The 20,177-nt window shown below is 46.1% G+C and overlaps 1 protein-coding gene across 10 annotated transcripts in view; it reads right to left on the reverse strand.

Annotated features, from left to right (window-relative positions):
* LOC143208633 (latrophilin Cirl) overlaps nt 1–20,177 on the reverse strand; it is a 427,202-nt gene that overhangs the window by 188,770 nt on the left and 218,255 nt on the right. The gene's annotated exons all lie outside the window — the stretch shown is intronic.

The following is a 20,177-nucleotide window of genomic DNA, read 5'->3' on the forward strand; positions in this document are numbered from 1 at the left end:
GATGAGTTACGGGACGCGAGCCCCATTCGTTCGGCACCCGGACCCCTCGTTGACGCTTTAATGCGCGTAATGGGCCCGCCGCGGCCAAATATTCCGCGCATTTTAATTGACCGTACCAGGCATCCGAATTCCCAGGTGCTCCGCGTCTGCGCTCTGTCGCGTGGTTCCTGTTTTCTGGCTGTGAGAACGCGTGTTTTATTACCCGGACAATGATCGGGCTGGATATTTCTGAGCGGAAACCGCGATCCCCAGACGAAACTCGCCGAATTTAGAAGAGCTGAATGAGCACCCGGCTGTCTCAACCCCTGCACATTCCTTGGGATTAGCCGCGTTATTATAATTAGGTGCGCGTTATGATTAGACGGCAGTTCTTTAAAAGAAATTAAGATTCTCTGGTTTTGTTTAAAAAAAGTGGAGCAGTCTTGATTAGGATTGAATTAAAAATGTTTGATTTAATTCCAGAATTACACCGCAGTCACAAATAAAAAGGATAGCTGTGAAGACAGTCGCTGCTAATTACCAGGTAATGACGAAATCGCGTAGGTGCATTCGACTTTCTTCGATCAGGAATCTGGTCGATTTCCCGGTGCAGTTCCGCGGTTCTAGCGGACGCAATCAGTTTTTACGGAGCGGTCGACCGAAGTTCGAGATGATCGAAGTAATTGCACGCCGCGCGGCCGGGCTTTAATTAACTTCGACCGAATGGAGCGGCGCTAAACATTCTTTCGGAGATCGGTGCCGAGGCGGTGTTCTCGAAGCGTCGCCTAATTGCAGCGGCGCGAGACACACGTCGAAGCTCGTGCGAGACCAGCTCGTACATCCGCGCGGGCGCTCGCCTGTCCGCGAAACGTATAATTTACCGGGGCTAAAAGGAGGACGGGGCAAACGGTCCCGATGTATTATCTCGTTCCGCCCCGGCACAATGGGCTTTGTTTGCGAAACTTTTGAAACGCGGAATCGAGCCGAAGGACCACCTATTCCTCGCACCCCCTGACTCCGTCGCGAGGCTACCGTCGCGACGCGCGAGGGGGAGCTGAAATTCGCACAAGTAAGCGAGTTAGCGAACAAGCGAGTTAGCGAGCAAGAGAGTCGGCGAGGTAGTGAATGTTCGTCGCCATTCAAGAATAGAAGGCCAAAAGGAAAGACGAGAGCTGAAACTCGTAGCTCGGCGAACAGCTCGAGCAAAATGATGTTTCCCTTGGGTACATTGATGGACGAGATAGGCCTAAGTACCTTCGAGTGGTATTTTCTGCGCAGGATTAAATCCTCTTTCCTCGTTTTACCCTCGCCGAGAACAACCGCTAATTCACACTCCGCGACAGAACTATAAGACACCTACGATCTTTGAATATCGCGTCACGGCTCTGCGATTTTGCTTCATCTCCCGAGTATCGTTAGCGCTAGCGATAGAAGTAATTTTTTTTATTGGATATGGATGTAAATAAATGCACACACTGGTACTTTCTTTAACGGCACAGGAGGAAGCCCTTCGCTATACGAAATCTTAGCGTCAACTGATCCAAAGGAAACCAGGGTCCCTTTGTATCTCTAGACTGTTTAGGTTAGGCCCCACAGTCCGGCTCTTGAAACAACGTAACAAATGGGACACTTCGAAATCTCTGTTTAGAAATGATTCTGAGATCAGTGCTTCGTAATCTTTGTTTATTTATGCGACTCCGAGATCGTTGATTCATTTTTGACAACGAACAATAAGTTCATTGTGCTGGTAACTTACTAATCTTTTGTAGAAACATCTAATAGTTAGTTGATCGATAGACGTAATGGTTTGTTTACTGTAGGAGGTCCTTTCGAATGGTACACCGATTTCTCTTTGAAATCTTCAGCATATCTGGCGTCGAGAAACTCGATTCTGCAATCGCTGATCAATTAGACTCCGCGATCAGCATGATTCGCCTCGATAAGAATCGCGGCCGGTAGCGAAAGAAGTTCTAGCTCCCAGCGGCGCGGCGCGGCGGTAGCGTCTGGGCTCAGCCGGGCGTATCGCGTATCGGAGTCAGTTTTGATGTGTTCGGCGCTACCAATAGAAACCAGTTTGTACGACTCATTCGCGTGGTCACGAATAAAGTAACTTATCGCACGGTGTGTCGTACAACCGGGCAATATATTTTCGTGCGGCTGGGATGCCGGTCGGGGATCGCGTCGGTTCAAAGCTCACGAACACGCGGTTCAGTAATGCCACGAGAAGCGAGGCCCCCGAACAGTCTTTCGATAACGGTAATGGAATGCATTCTGTCCTTTGCTGGCTGGCTGGCTGGCGCGATCCCCGTGCCGGCTACCGGTAAGGAGCGAACTTTATCGAGAGGCAGATGAGAGAGTTACCGGTAACGTTTGTACGTCCGCGGATACCGATCTATGGAGCAGATCGTGGTAGCAGTCTTTATTGGAAATGGGTTATGAATTAAACTGAAACAGCGTATACTGTTAAAACTGTTTTATTCAACCGAGCTTGGAAGGACGTCGTATCGCGCTGAAAGCTATACTAGAAGTGAAGAGAGGCGAAAAGGCAACGTGGAAAAGTCCCTTGTCCACTTGAAATAAAGGACCAGGCCTGTGCTCTGTCCTTTTCCCAGGCAATAGGTATGTAGAGAAGTCGCAGGCCCATGGGTCCGCTGACATCTGGTTACTGTCAAAGCCAGTGATTCTCATACAAAACTAAATTCGTTTTTGCATTTGGACTGCCGGAGTGTTACCGGCAATCCAACACGCCCCCTCAAAAATGAATCGGTTACATTTAAATTCTATTTCCCGTTTAACATCAGATATAATCACAATATCTATTACCACTAAAACAAAAATAATAAATGACTGTCCTTCCTTGCTTTCTCTGGGAAATACATATGGTCCAACATTTGTTGCGTGGATTAGGGAAACCCAGTAAAACCTAATCAGACCGTTAAGTATCCTTACGATTAGACTAACTTAATCAAAATATCTTATTGCTTAAGATTTATTGTAGCCCCATCCTTGTCCTGAACTCCAAGAATTTTACTGCAGGCAATGGTTTCGTAAGTACGTCGGCAACCTGGTTCTCTGTACAGACAAATTCAAGTTTAATCTGATTCTTTTCTATCTGTTCTCTAGAGAAGTGATACTTGATATTGATATGTTTTGATCTCTTGTGATTGCTTGGGTTTTGCGCTATACTTATGCAGCCATTATTGTCCTCATAAATAATAATCGGCTCTGAAATATTTATATTTATACTAATTGCTAAGGATTTCAACCATAATGCTTCTCTTACGGCCTCGAATAGTGCCATATATTCTGCTTCGGTAGATGAAGTTGCTACCGATGCTTGTCGCCGAGTCGACCAGCATATTGTGCATCGATCAAATAATTTAAACAAGTACCCTGATGTACTTCTTGGATCATTTTCATCTTGACCTCCCCAATCCGAATCAGCAAAACCACTTATTATTTTCACGTAATTACCTTTTACATAGGTCAACATGAGGTCACTTGAACCTTTCAGGTATCTCAGCACCCGCTTCAGATTTTGCCAAAGCTCCCTATTCTCTTTATTGGTATATCTGCTTAAAATGTTTATTGCAACACTCAAGTCAGGTCGTGTACATACCATTATGTACATTAGACTACCAATTAAATTTCTACACGGGGCCTCGTATTTTTCATCTGAATTTAACGCTAAATAGTTTAATTTGCTCGGAAGAGGTGTACTAACAGGTTTACAGTCAGTCATATTGAATTTCTCTAACACTGTTTTTATGTATGCATTTTGATCTAACGTGATTTTACCGTGAGTCCTCTCAACTTTTATCCCCAAGAAAAGTCTAATCTCACCTAAATCTGTCATGCAAAACTGATCCATCAAATACCTTTTAAAGTTTGTCATTGTTTCCTTATTCGCAGTAGCAATCACAAGATCGTCAACATATAATACCACATATATATTTTCATATATATTTCCTTTATCTAATAGATAAATACAGCGATCAACCGAAGAGCTTCGAAAACCCTTTTCTACAAGACATTTTTCGAACATTTCGAACCAACATCTTGCTGCCTGTTTTAAACCATATATAGCTTTATTTAATTTGCAAACTTGATTACTTTTACTGACGACTCCTTCAGGAACTTTCATATAAATTTGCTCCTTTAACGTACCATTTAAAAATGCCGTCTTTACATCCATATGATGTATCATTAAATCAAACTGGTTTGCAAAAGCTATTATAAATCTGAAACTTGCTATTCTGGCAACAGGTGCAAATGTTTCATTGTAATCAACTAAATACTTTTGACTAAAACCGCGAGCAACAAGTCGCGCCTTATATTTTAATGGGTTTCCGAATTCATCACTCTTTATATTAAAGACCCACTTACAATCTACAATGTTTATATTTACCGGTCTTTCTACTAATGTCCATGTTTTATTCATCAAAAGGGAATTTATCTCATCAAGGATGGCTTGTTCCCATTGAATTCTATCAATTCTAGTTTTAACTTCATCAAATGAACTAGGAACTTTGCACATTAACGATTGTGCACACATAAGAAGATCATATTGTAAATCGCATTCTTCATACGATATAGAAGGTCCTTTTTTAATCCTTTCACTCCTTCTCAGCTCAGATTTCTCTTGTACTTCACTTTTATCATTTTTAGAAGTGGAAGACTCATTGTGCATATCTGTTTCTATTACAGATTTATTAGGTTTCTTTCCTAATTTTTCTTCAGAACTTATTTTTACCCTTGACACCGATACATCTGATTTATCAATATCAGATTTATTAGACTCTCCATCTATTTCTACTGATTTTGACCGTATGTCTAATGCATCAGTTTTATCATTACAATAGATGTTCTCTTCCTTTTCAAGTCTCAGTATCGGTCGAGTTTTTAAGTAATTTGTCTCATCAACAATTACGTCCCTTACTACAATAAAACTCTCTTTTTCTACATCCCACACTCTATAACCATTTGGTTCATACCCAACTAGTATACCTTTCGACGATTTTTCGTCGAATTTACCTTTCCTAGTTTTATTATGGATATAAACTGTAGAACCGAAAACTTTCAAGTACCTCAACTTGGGCTTCTTACTATGCCACAATTCGTACGGCGTTTTTGACTCTTTTAAAGCCTTGGTTGGGGTTAAATTAATCAGGAATGTAGCAGTAAGCACTGCCTCCCCCCAAAACACCTTATCTAAACTAGCACAACTTACTATTGTGCGACCCTTTTCGGTTATTGTTCTTACCATGCGTTCCGAAACGCCGTTCAATTGTGGGGTTCGTGGGACCGTTAAATGGTAACTGATACCTTTTTGCACACAATAGTCTTTCATTTCCTTCGATAAATACTCTCCTCCATTATCGCAGTACAAGTTAACAATTTTTAAATTGAAATGAGCCTCACTTTTTGCAACATAATCTTTAAATACGTTAAATACGTCTGACTTGTATGTAATCAAATATGTGACGCAATAGTGAGTGAATTGATCAACAAAGAGAACAAAATAATTTTTGTTGTTTATAGTAGGTGGAGTGATAGGACCACAAACGTCCGAATGAATAATGAATAATGGTCGCCTTATGTGACTTTTATCCTTAACCTTTTCAAATGGTAACCTTGCTTGCTTACCATTTATGCAAGCTTCACATAGGTTATCATCCGGTATTACTTTTTCAATATATTGTATGTCTTCGACCATTTGTTTATTTTTCAATTCTAAAAATTTCGATTTTCCCATGTGACCCAATCGTCTATGCCATAGTTCATAATTGCAACTCACCGTACTATTTACCTGCGAGTTATTACCTGCCCTTTTTATATTGACTTTGAAGTCGACAGCTGTTAAATTATTTAAGGGCTTACCAGACATTACGATGTTACCGTCTTTGAAAATATGTACTCCCTCGTTGTCGAATACGATACCCAAACCAGCCTCCTGCATTCTTCGTACGGACAGCAGATTGTACGGAACTTCAGGGCAGTAGAGTACATTTTCCAGCACACCATCTACTCCTTTGTTGCTGGTCACGTAAATCGTCCCCCTCTTCGTTGCTGTAATAAACGCACCGTTCTTCGCCACAGAAATATTCAGCGGCGGTTGTAGTGTTATAAATTGGGTAAACAAATCTTCCTGGTTGACGAGGTGATCAGAGGCACCTGAGTCCAATAAAAATGTCACTCTTTTCCCGGCCTCTGGCTGATAATCCCGGTCACCAGCCATAAACGCAAAGCCCGAAGTATTATTATGCATCTGTTCTGTCATTTGAACCGTTTGAACAGTTCTGTTTCTATCTTCATTGTATTGGCGATTTCTTTTATAATAATAGCAATCTTTAATCTTGTGTCCTCTTCTACCACACTGATGGCATTTCGAAGTTTGCTGACTATTGTTATTTCGAGATTGCTTCCTTGGTTTCCATTTGCCGTGGTTGCTCCTTGATGTCTTTTGTCCTTCAATAATGCCTTTATTGAAGTTCTGCGAGGTATGTGCATGCAGTACCTTTGAGCTTGTATCTCTGCATTCTTCACGCAATTTCACTTCGTGGTCTAAAAGCCTAATCTTTACGAAGGCTAGCGTCAAATTGTCATCTGACAGTGTCTCGATTGCCGTTATGACACCATCGTAAGAATTTGGAAGAGTCAATAGTAGATGAGCCACTTTGTCAGTCTCTTCCAATTTCGATCCCGCCGCCGATAATTCGGTGATCAGATCGTCGAATATCATGAAATGACGCACCAGAGGTTTGTCACCTTGCAATTTAAGAGTTAGTAATTGTCTACGTATAGCTAGTTGAGTAGCAATACTCTTTCTTTGATAAATTGCATCCAGATTCTTGAAAATTTCTCTTGCCGTGCTAGCTGTACTCGCGAACCCAAGGAGGGAGTCCGATAAATATTCGACTATCGTGTTTTTCGCGATCCTTTCCGCTCTCATCCATTCGGCAGTTAATGTTTCTGGAATTTCTCCGTCAATCACATTTATTACGTCCAGTTCACTCATTAAACCGCGCACTCTTAGTTTCCAGACACTGTAACGTTCACCGTCGAAAGGTTTAATGTTTCTTTTCGCTTTTGAATTTTCCATAGTTTTTGTCCTTTTGATAAACTAACACGTAATTACCGATTAAAACTAAATAACGTACACTAGATATAGAGTTATGTATATATATAGTTCAATAACAAGATGTCTAATCACTATACTTAGTCACAGTACTTTCTTAAACACTATCGCACTATAATTCTACGATAACTATATTAATCGTCTATCACTTATAGTTTTAAAACACAGTTAATATTAAAGAAAAACGTTTACTGGGCCCATAACCTATTGGAAATGGGTTATGAATTAAACTGAAACAGCGTATACTGTTAAAACTGTTTTATTCAACCGAGCTTGGAAGGACGTCGTATCGCGCTGAAAGCTATACTAGAAGTGAAGAGAGGCGAAAAGGCAACGTGGAAAAGTCCCTTGTCCACTTGAAATAAAGGACCAGGCCTGTGCTCTGTCCTTTTCCCAGGCAATAGGTATGTAGAGAAGTCGCAGGCCCATGGGTCCGCTGACATCTGGTTACTGTCAAAGCCAGTGATTCTCATACAAAACTAAATTCGTTTTTGCATTTGGACTGCCGGAGTGTTACCGGCAATCCAACAGTCTTTACCTCTACATTTCCCTGGGCCCGTTTCCAAGCAGCCGCGCGCAGTCCACCGTTACAGGTACGACTCGCAAGGCTTTCGATCGATAAACCGGACCGAATAAATAATTGATAATTTCGCCCGTGGCGGCTGTTAATTGCAGCTATAATTAATTCGACGTTTAACGGTGACGGACTTTTTAATTACGCTCGAACGAACGCTGCCGGCGAACTACGCCGATATGTACTGCGTCCTCGTCCTCCTCCTTCTCTCCTCCTCGTCCTCGTCGTCGTCGTCTATACCAACACGCTCGATATCGGACACGAATCGTGCATGCAGACTGCACGAGCTCCAAGAGTTCTCTCGAGAACGGTACTCCCGACCGAGTCGGACACAAATCTTGGAAACGTCTAGTGGAATCCGCGGTGCAGCCAGTCAGCGTATTCCTCCGCTGTATAGATATTTAGACGTCGACGAACTTTTCGGTAAAGCGATTTGCAAAGGTGTGTACTCTTCGCGGGTTGGGAGGCGGCGCGCGCCCCGATCGTGTGGCACGCTTCCAAATTCGATAAGGATCCAGCAGACGCGGAACGAGGAACGGGGTGAGACGCGGTCCCGGTGCGGATCTCCATGGCGAAAAGAAAAGCAAGATGAACGGGCAGATAGAGGAATTTATTGCCATCCTAGATCCCAGACTTTGCCCCGCGACCGATAACCGATTCCGAACGATTAAAAGTAAAACCGACCACGGAAACGATCCCAACGAATATGTTGTAGATTTAGATAACGCGGCTCGAGAGAGAATGGATCGGCGGAAAAACGATTTCGCTGCTCGGAGAATAATGGCCGGTTTTTCACGAGCTGGAAAACTGTTTTCTGAAATTAATAATGAAAGAGACTGTGCTATCGTACATCTCTTGTGTTTTTTCCAAATGTCACGGACCCTTGCAATCATCCAATCCTTTCCGTTATGAAATCTATCAGAAGATGTATACATAGAGTACGAGAGGATCAGTATCATTAGTATTTTCAGTCAGTGAACATGGGATTGATAATACCAAATTTTCAATCGTAATTCATTTGTGTAGGATGTGAAAACAATTCAATGAACTGGTGGACGGTATACATATACGTAGAAAGTAGCGTGGGTGTTCGTACGAACGGTTCACTAGATTGGCTCCGATATTTTACGTCTTTCGACACAGTTTCACGGGTCCGCGAGACTCGGAACAAAGGAATCGACGCGGGAACGGCCATTTATATCGTAAAAAGAGAAAATAAATGACGAGCATCCCCTTCGCGGAGCTGGCGCAGCCCCTGGACGATTGTCTGCGGCCGGTTTCCGGTATATCGGCACTGTATTCGGTAACGAAGAACGATCGAGGGAGGAAGGAGAAGGAGTTTCGCGCGATCGCAAGGGGTAGAGAAAGAGAGAGCCGTCATATTGACGTACATGCATTCCGGTCGGCGCATATTTGTAATGCAAATCTTCTCGGAGGTCGAACGTGGCGGTGGCGGCGGGTTTGGGGGAGTTAGCCGGTGCAGATAGAAAGGGCCGTCCATGATATACACGCCGATGACAAATAGCCAGGGAGAGAGAGTCCGCTCGGTGCGGTTCGCGCACGATATTACCGAGGGCTACGCCCATACATTTCGCTCCGCTACCACCGCCAACGTCGACCATTGGATTTCCTTCCGTTTTCCGTGGAAATTCTGCCCCGCATCCACCCCCGACCCCGCCGCGTTCCCTTTTCTACGCAACCTAGAACCGGTATCACCGGGTCGCGAACCCATTGTCATCGCCTCTAATTGAACGCCGCGCGCCGCTACGTTACTTTTACTTCCTACCTTCGAACAAATCAACGAAACGTCCGATCGCATGCACTATCGGTCATCCACATCGACGATCGTGACACCTTCGATGCGTGACAGTTCCCTAAGTAACTCCGGTCGAATCTGAGGATTTGCCTTCAAATGACTCTCCCCGATTATATCCGTCCCCTGCTCTACTAAATTTATCAGAAGCCGGGTAAGTAGGCGATCGAAGCTTCGATGTCACGGCTAGTCGTGGTACGCGATCGAAGTGACATTTATCAGTCGTATTTCTGAAAAACACCAGCGTTCGAGGGAGACGCGCGCCGCGTCGGTGCGAAGTGTCAGTCAAGCCTGTAATTCCATCACGCACGGTGAATTTGCTCCGGCGAGATTAACGTTGACCATGCAAAGTACAAGGAATCTCTGGGGTTCGGCGACCTTCCTTCCTCCACGGAGCCTTTCACGAGCTGCTCTGTCGTTTAGAACGGTTCGTTTGCGTCCTGATCGACAGCACATCCTTCCCGTGGACCGCTCCGCTCCGCCTGTATCTTCGAACATTGCGAGGAGATTCCGCGAGCGTTTCTCTCTTTTCGTGTCCGATTCCCGAAGTGCGGAATATAAATACATCCCGAGGGAGGTTCATTGACCCGGCTCCGTCCATTTATAAACTCTTTTATAACCCTCTCTCGAACGCCGCGCGCCCGTGACGCTTCATTTATCCCCTGATCAGTCCTACACACGGGGATCCCATCCCTCTTCTGGCCGCGCCGTGTGGCAGAAAATTATGTAAGCATCGCGTCTAAAAACCGACAAAAGGCGTCCAGCTAAACGCAGCGGCGGGGTATTGTCAAAGGGGGCGGCCGACGGCGACCCCTGCCACTACCCCCGTTTCCGCCCTCGCACGAGCCGTTCGTTCGTCAAAGCCTCGCCGGCAACCCCTTCGAAAAGAAGGAAAGAGACGTAGAGGGTTAGGTCGCGCGCGCGTTTTGCTGCTAGGAACGCGCCGCCACGAAAGGATCCTCTCTTTTATCTCTCGACCCTTTCTCTTCCCGCTCTCGAGACCGTCGACTCTCTTGTTTCATCATGAAGATTCGAACCAGCGGAGCTAAAGGGCCGCGGCGCGCACGGCTTCCAGAAACAGCCAGGGAAAAAGGAAGGAGACCGCTCAAGACTGAGGGCTCTGTGTTCTCGACCACACGGTCACCGCCCATTCTAAGTACACAAAGGTGCACGACGATGTCCATGCTACACTCTCTATCTACTCGCCAAAAAGCAGCTCTTCGGGCTCTACACTAAATAATCGAATAAAAAAACATGTACCTAATATAAGTATATCAGGAGAGAATAGATGATGTAGAATGTAGAATGGAAGCTTGTGTACCGCAAACACATTTTCCAATTGAAAGCGATGTCTCATTTCTGAAGCCACAGCCAATCATTTCTTCACCCCGCCCACTACTCTGGAATGCCAAAGGGTTCTTTCCAATCAGCGATCGTCCACTGTCACGCGACTAATTCTCCCGTAATTGCATTACACTCCGAGCATTTTATGTTCCCGACAACAGTTGATATTCCAGAAAATTCACGGTATAACAATGTCAATTTAGGAATGCCGGGCTTTTGGTGGAATCCGCCCGAAATCATGCAGATTCCGGGCATTAAATTATCCAAAAGTTGATGTAACATGCGTTTGCGAAAGGAATGCGTATAAATTTACATTAACGCATGCATAATACGATATCCCGGTTCCCAGGGCAGCGTATGGAGAGCCGGATTGGCGTCTGCATATTGTCCATCGTAAATCCGTAGAAAATTTTGTTCTCCACCCTCCAGGTTATTTACAGCCGGAGGTTTAACGATCTGCGATAAGGGAGAGAGAGAGAGAGAGAGAGAGAGAGAGAGAGAGAGAGAGAGAAAGAGAGAGAGAAAGAGACAGAGAGAGATCGTCTTCGATCCTCGCGATCCGTGTCGGTGAATCCTGTGAATCCTGAACGCGACGGTCAAACTGTGGCGTGTTATCCGTCCGTCCGCCTCCTGTCAATCGATTTTCCACGTACCCACCCCCCTGCTATAAATGCAGTATTCGCTGTTATAAATGCAGTGTCCCTTAATACCTTGCACGGGGCCAGTTTCGCCGAGCTGTTGCACGTCGTTGCATATGGATACGCGTTTACTTTGTTAACGCGGACACGGCTGGAACGATCCGGACACGAAAGGTGACGCGGCCGACGATTTCTCTCTCTCTCTCCCTCCCTTTCTATTCGTGTCTCTCCTCGGAACGCAGTGCATCGCGCCGCGGCGGAACCCGCGGAGATGCGTCGCGATAAAAAGTTCATTTCCGCAGCCGCGGCCGTATGTCGTTGCAACGACCCGTGGGGAAGGTCAGGAGGCGGCCCGCCGTGCCGTAACACCGCGTTCCTTTCTCCGTTCCGTGGAATTCCGTTACGATTTGCTCGCTGATGCCATCGCTGTTCCGCGAATCGCCGCCTCTCCTCTTTCTGTCCACTAGATTCGGCGTCATCCTCTCTCCGTATCTATCCTATTTAGCATTCGCTTCCTAAATTAGATAGATACCCTAAGCATCCAGTACACACGAAATAAGATCCCGATTCTAATTGAACTAACTTTTTCCTTTGCGAAAATGTTCTCCGTGGCTTTGTTAAGGAGTTATTGACGAAAAACACGGACCAATCGAAGCAAGACGACAGCTGTACGAGGCACGGGATTGGCCGAGCCGGAATCCGTCCACAGTAGCCGCGCTCTGATTGGTCCGTGTTTTTCGTTTATAACTTCTTAAGAAAGTCACGGAGAACATTTTCGGAAAGGAAAAAGTTACTTCGAATGATCTCAGGAATCCTCCCTTTCAAGGAAGTACAACATTTTTGGAACTGTCTGTATTGAGATTTTCAAGATCGGAATTGAATGGTCTGGTAAAGGGACGTGTGTTGCATTTAGTGACAGAAGAAGACGTGTCTAGGCAGTTTGCACCGAGTCCCGCTGGTTGAAGATCTCTTCGGAGAATTCGAAGGATAGACAACCGCGTCCTCTCTGCTCATCAATCCCTCTTCCACAGTCCTCGATCCAAATGGGCCCTTTTAGGCACGCGTGAAGCTAAACAGACCTCCTCGAAGCTAAATAAGCCGACAGGCTCTCATCCAGAACGAAATTCTAGACTAAACTTTGCTCCCCACACTTGATATCTCCTTGGCTGAGAGGGACCGTCCGAGACCACCCAGCACGTGAAATTTCACGATACCCAATTAACGGATAAGTAAGCGGGTTGTATCGGACCTGCTTCCTGGTCGAAGAATTCGCATCCGACGACAGCGTTCCGGACGTTGACAGTAGTTCGTTACTCCGCCGGTGTCATCGCATTTTTCTTCTGGCGTTTCGTCGTCTGGAGCCGCGGGCGGAGCCGGGGGGAGCCAAGTTCGGGATTATTGTGAAGCCGATCTCGGAAGTAGTTAAAACTTGGAGCTCGATGCCGTCACCGGTGTAGCGTCTGCCGGCGACGGTACCTTAATATTCTATATCTGGCGATGTCCGCGAGGTAATTGACTTGCGAGAGGAGAAAGATCCATCCCGAACAGCGGGGGGAAGAAGATCGCGGACAAACGGGGAGAACGAAAGTTGCCGGCCGTGCGCGCGCGCGAAAGGTATTTATATATTGTCGCGATAGGGCGGGCCAGAAAAACGGAATATGCTGTGGGAGAACGAAAATTAGGGCTGTTGGAGACGTCTGGACCGGCGCGGCGCGGCGCGGCGCGAGGATATCATCTCCGGAGGATCGTCGGAGATCTAACGGGATTAAAAAGGAGCGGCCCGGGAGGCTTGATTGAATTGCAACCGACACAGGAAGAGGCCTCGAGATAACGCTTGATGAATAAGTTATTCGTAATTCCGCGGGTGCGTTCCGCGGCGGCGCGCCGGCGCGGGAACGACCACCGCTTGGGAGGGGCGCTCGGGCATAAAATTATAATAAATTTGCCACTTTATGTAAAATTTAATCTGGCCTGATCGCCGGTTGTATTATCGTTTTATGAATAGCCCCGACTGTGTTGTATTTAGATGAGCGCGCGCAAGGAATAATGTCTGAATACGGGTGCACGCGTAACCATGAATAGTCGGGCGTTTTAATCTGCGAGATCACCGGTACAGGTTTTTCCGAGGCTAATGAAAAGTTTCTCAATTTCGCGTCATTAAAGCCTTCTAGTGAAATGAGAGACCCGTTGGCTCGCTCGCTCGCGCGCACGCGTCCTCACGATAACCTGTAGCCTAGAGGGGTAGGCCGCTAGAAATTCAACTGCGAATTCAGCGCCGTCGAGGTTTCCGTAGCGGACGCAATAACACGATTCCTCGTAAAACACGGTATAGTCGATGTCGCGATCGCCGTTGTCCCTAATCTTCTCTTCTATCGACGGAAGGACAATTCCAATGACATAAGTGTAGAAGAAAATTCGTTCGGAGGGACACGATTGGATTATGCGGGGTTGTTCAAATTTTAAAAGCATTTCCCGGTGGGAATTAATGAACAATCGCGAGCCTCGATTAATTTCGGCGAGTTTCCGCCGACCCGTTTTCATCAATGTCACTCGCGTCGCTTCTTGTGCCCGGACGACCAGCGAATGGCCGTTCCCTGGAACAAATTGTTATGGCCTCCGCGGAGTTGCTAAATGAAGACCCCTTACGAAATCGATCGATGACTGTCCACGGTTGTTACGGTAATTGCGTTAAGTTTTCAACGTTCGTTAACGATTTTTCTCATTTTACTCGCCGGGTGCTTGACCTCTTCCGAACGGCCGGGCCGGGCGAGCGAAAAATCCTGAATTTGTTTCATGCGTATCTTTGCAAATTAATACAATCACCTGGGAGAGCCCTACAATTAAGATTTAATTATTTTCGCTGTGAAGTCTATAAATAATTAATAATATAAATGAATTCCTGTTCCCAAGAATTCTCTGTTAATTGGAAGGATCTGCATATCTTGAATGTTGTTTAGTCCTTTCATTTTCATAAAGATAATCCTGTTTCTCGAGCGTCGATACGTGTTAATTCGGTGACGGTGGCGTGTGTACGCAAGCTCGCGAGCCGCGGGCCGGTCACGGATAATATAATGACCACTATTTACACAGCTGGATCCGAATCATAATCCCTAACCAACCGCGGACGAATGCGCCGCATGTTTGTTCCATTTACTCAAGGGTGCTCTTCGAGGAGGAACTTTACGACCGGCCCGAACCGCCACCGCTGCCCGCGGTTCTCGGCATTCCGTTCTGTATTTCTGCAAGAAAGGGTCAGGACATCGTTCCAGGGCGGCGGACCCCTTGTCCCGACGCTTTGTTAAGCACAATAACTGTGCCCGGCGCGGCGACTGCGAAACTCTAATTGTTACTTGGCAGCCAAATCGGATGGAGGATCCGAGGACTTGGACACTTGGGCCATTGCATCGACAGGAGTAACTCTGAAGTGACGACACAGTGGACTGTACTAACGAATTTAGACTACAGGCGACTTCGGAAAAGCTAGGTTTATAAATCACACATACGAGTTTACATAAAAATTTAAAAACAATTTACTTTTGCGACCGTACTTTTCCATCCTGAACTTTGGCTTGTGCAGCTACTAAGAATTATATTTCACTATACCGTGTTGTGAACCGCTGGCTCCATAGATCGGAAACGGTGATCTGTTACATACCTGAAACAGAAAATAAATAGTCGAGATTAACACAAGGCAGACAATTAAACAGCTACGGAATAATTCGTATCAAGTCGGAATTAATCCTAAAACCAACAAGCCCGTCGAACAGTTATCGAAAGACGTGATTCGGCAGCCGGGATGATTACAGCTCGATTATACCCGGGGGTTCTAGTCCAGGGGCTTTAAAATCCGAGGATATACAGTAGCTGGTTGTTTGATGAACACAAGGAAACGATCAACAAGCGAACAGTTAATCGGATCGCGAAACTGTTTCGTAATAGTTTCCGGGCTACGGTATAGAAAATCGGTGTTGGGCGAGTCGATGACCCAATTACCGCGTGCCCGCCCCGGGTCCACAATTAGAAGCCGACCATTTAAATCGCCGGGGGAATTGTATTCTAAGAGGGCGCGGTGTATCGCGATCATCGATCCCGAGGAAACTAGAGGAACCGGACACGAAGGTGGCTGTTTATCGCCCGAGAAATTCCTGTAATCCTGGTGACAGTAATCGTTGCGGATAAATTAGTGCCGCGCACGAAGTTCCCCTGGCCCTATCGTTCGCCGGTTATCAACGACAGAGGGACGGTGTACCGTGCTCGGTGTACAATTAAGAAGAGATTAGGAGTTGCTCGCGATCAGCGATTAGCCGCCTCTCTGGAAAAATGAGAGAGAGGGAGATAGAGGAGGGCGACTCGGTCGCGGAAGCGGGCCCGAGGATGTCGAAAAGTATTAGCATCGCAGTCGCTTGATCTCTAATTGATAGGCTCGGTACAAACAGGAGCGAGCGCGAAATCTCAATTACCGATCCCGGGTTGGACCCTAATTACGGTCCCACTCGGTTCCGTGTAATTAAAATCAACCGGTGTTCTCTGTGACGATTAAATCTTTCGACGGATGGGATCTATTCATTGCATCGAGTCGTGTTCGAGATGGGTCTCGAGCTGATCCGTTTCCACCCACGGAAGAGGAACCGCGAACGTTTATCAACGTCATCAACGATATTTAACGCTCCACCGAAATTGGAGTCTCCCGCGTTCGAAATATTAAACGAACGGTTAATTGCAACTGGACGGCAAAAGAAAGCGCTGATATATCCCGTCGGCATCCTGTGCGAAATGGAATTAACTAAAAACGGCGGATCGTCGAGTGGACGCGATCGTTCCGTCGACTAAGACCAATTTTTACGATTACTATTTTCTGGTACTTCGTTAATTTTTGTCGACGCGTTTCTCGCCCGAAAGAAGAGGGGCGATGAAGGTCCGGCAGCATCCTGCAACGGAACCCGATTCTTTAAAGTGCAGTAAAATTTACTTCAGTATTACTCCAGCCGATTTTACGATCATTCGAGATCAGGAATAAAATCCACCGGTCAGCGCGGCGGACGGTCTTTTCAGAGAGAAAAGCAGCCGGGAGAGTCGGGGTTTGCTTTTATTTTCGAGCTGGGGAACTTATATACCGGGGAGGCTTTTAAATCGAGGCCGCGGCTTAAGAAACCGAGCGTCGGTAATCCGTTCGTTCCGATGCTACCAAACCGAACTGGTTTCAGGCCGTCCGATGACGACGCACACACACACATACACACACACACATCCTCCCTCATTCAGAGACGCGGGGATCGACCGTGCAATTTGAAATTCCCGGGCAATAACGGCTACGCTATCGCGATTACACCAGGTTTAATCGCCGCCCGATGATCCTTTACGACGCCAGACACCGCTGCCAGAAAGCCCGCGAAACGACGAAGACGCGATAAATTGCGAAGGAGGTGGCGACCGAGGAAATCGTTGAAATGGAAACGAGGGCTCCCTCGTTTACGCCGTATCTGAAATTAAATATCGAATCGTTGCCCGCGCGATTCGAAAATACCGTGTTCCCATTATCCCCTCCTTAAGTCTCCATTCACACTCCATTCGATCGCTGTTCCACCATGGTTTTCTATCTCTCTATCGCGCGGAGTCTCATTAACAACTTCACAGAGCATTCTAGCGTAACAGGTACAAGAGAGCGATACTTTTTGCCATCGTCCAAAGTACAGGGTGTATAAAAAGTACACCCTTCCGACTCACCATCGTCCAATTAAAAAACGCAACATTTCCCCGCGTAAATCCATCCTTAACAATTCATGAAAAACCGAGGTGACAATCGCAGTACTATTTTGACCGTGGTTGGAGTAACTTCTTCTGTCACGATCTCGGGAAGTGTGTTGTGTAGTGTCCAGTGATTGTGTAGAAATGTGGTGTTTTGTGCTTCATCGTTGATAAGACGTATTCGCGAAAATGGCAGTGTCCTATACTTTACATTCGTATTTCATAATGTAGGATTAATATTCTTACGTATAAAAATGGATACAAGGTATTCTTCCATATTTTGCTACTTCAAATTTATGATCCGAATGGGCAGGGAGACGAATGTCCCTTTAAACTTCGTTTGGCTTAAGGCGCGCACACGATCATGTGTTCTGTCTCATCGACACGATCGGGTGGACTGTAGCAACAGGCTTTTGTCTGTACGTATAAGTCTACACAATCAAATTTTTCAAGAACTTTAGCAGTTTATATCTCAATAACTATTTGTTTGTGACATGTGGCTCCTTTCAAACTTTTTCTTTTCTCGGTGAGTAGAAGGTATTGATGTAAAAACAAACTTTAACAACAACGTTCTGTTTAGAAACAATTTTTCGGCAAGTTTCACCCCTACGACGGATGACCATTACTTTTTATACACCCTGTACAGCGCCTTAACGCTTTGGGGACGGCGATGGATTGCCAGTTTGCTTCTGGAAGAACGACGAAATTATAATTCGTTTAGCGACATCTCTAGAAATAGTGTAGTAATCGAGCTCAAATTTTGCATACGTCGTCAGCACATCTGTGGCCATTGTCGTTTGAAGCAGCAATTGAAAATATAAAAATCTGGGGATGCGTAAAATTGACTAGGAAACGGAGCGAGTGTTAGAAAACTGTGCCGCAACGTTAGCTCCGAACATCATTGTTCTCCGAGTTTAGGGTACGATGTTCCTCCCCCCGGAAACAGCTCTACCTCTTTCGTCGACCATAATAGAGCGATACAGGCGACAAAAGAGCCAAATATTTTCCTCGAATAGGCCAACCCGTGCCCGTTTAGGGGCCGGCGTAAATTACCCCAGGTGTTCCTTCCTCGATCTGTATTTCGAAGTCTAAAACACGCGATCATCTATTAGACTCGTACCCGGTTTGTCGTCATGGCGAACATATCCGGATCGGGCTCTAATGCCTGGAAACGGAGTTTAAGCCTCGTGCAGCGGCATGACTCGAAAAGTTAGGGAGGACGGTACAAAAGGTTCACGAAGAAAAGGGGAGAGAGGAAGAGAGAGAAAGAGACTGGCACACACAGTTGCCGGGGGAAAAGAATCTACCTGTGTCGGCCCGGTGCTACCGGGAAAAATGCGTTTTCCATTGCCGAAGAAATTTATGGGCCTTGGACAATACGAGGACCGATGCGCTCGTTCCACGACAAAGCTACGCGTTCCGCTCTTCTTCCCTTTGAATTCGCTGCACGTTAACGTCCTCCCCGGCGCTGTTTTCCCTTGCCCTTTTCATCGCGCCACCCGTCGTTTCAATAATTTCTGCCGTGTGTTTGCGTAAGCACGTCGCACAATGCCGGTCGCCGGACATCTCAATTTTCCGTCGCGCTCGCGTCGTTAGGAACCCCTCTTCTTTTTTTCTTTTGGCTCCTGAAATTCGTTAATCTAGGCCCGAGGGGATCCGACCAAAGAAAATCGAGTCAATTCTCAAAGCTCGTCAGACCTTCTCGTGCCTCACAAATTTACACACAGAATCGAAAGGTTTTCTGATGTAGCCTTCGTTTTTAACCCTCATTCATTCTTTGCGTCAATTTAACACATTTTTCACCACTGTCAATTTGACGTCGAGGGGTGTGTTACGAATTAAGGTGAGTACGTTCCAAATAATAACCGTAGAATATTCTTTAACGATAAACAGTCTGATAAAAAAATGTTTCCACAACGAAAGTTAATCATTGTTCAGTCGGCTACATACTATAAATGTACAAAATTACAGAAATTATTTGTTTCGATATAAAGCCAAACGTACAGGGTGCTATTTAAAAAAGTCAAGGTGGCCTTGACTTGGTCGAAGCGAATTGACGAGGCGAAGTTGACACGCACGCTCGGCAAATATTGTCCGCCGATAAATTGTGAGAATATGGAATGAAACGGAGTTTCCTCGGTTAACAGGTTAAAGAACGTCCGCTCTAAAATGCAAAAAGTAAAATTGAACTGGCCTGGAGATATAGACACGTCGAGCGAGTCTGCTCGGCGTCGCTGTGTTTCGATTACAAACTCCGAATCGTGTTCCGGTGTTTATACACCGTGGCGAGGTGCGCCCCCAGTCGCATTAAAAAAGATGAAATATCCCGAACAGCGACGCAATGCGACAGCGTATCTTTTTGCAGGGACGGAGGATCAAAGTGGGAATGTGGCGACGAAGAGGGACGTGGACTTTCGATCCAGACCAGTTCTCTCGCGATTCTTCGACGAATTATGCGGATTGTGAAATTACGTGAAACTTGACCGAGGAAAAACGAAGGGAGTTTTCGGCGAAAGGGTGGAAAGGTGCGTGGGAGGCACGGGGAAATAAAAAAAATTGGACCGCGCGTGCACTAGTGAATTTATAAGCCGGCGCACCGAAACCGAGCGCAGAATTGTGAAATATTCGAACGCTTGCTGTAACTCGGCGTCATCGTCAAAGCGCGCGACGCTTTTTCCCCGACTCTTCTTTTTACGGCGTATCGGATTTTGTTGCGTTCCGCGCGTACCCGACCGAATCGTGGCTCTCCGTCGATACCCGACCAATACCGGCCTCGCGAATTTATCGGACCCGCCAAATCCGAAAAATATAATTCGCGTCGATCGATCGACCGGCAACAGTTGAATTTTGACGGTCAAGAAGAACGCCGATCGACCTGCGCCGGAAAATAACATCTGAAACGCTCAGAAAAACGTTCGTACACTTCATTAACCGTGCTGGCCACCA

Source organism: Lasioglossum baleicum, chromosome 5, assembly GCF_051020765.1.
Source record: "Lasioglossum baleicum chromosome 5, iyLasBale1, whole genome shotgun sequence".
NCBI classification, from domain to species: Eukaryota; Metazoa; Arthropoda; class Insecta; order Hymenoptera; family Halictidae; genus Lasioglossum; species Lasioglossum baleicum.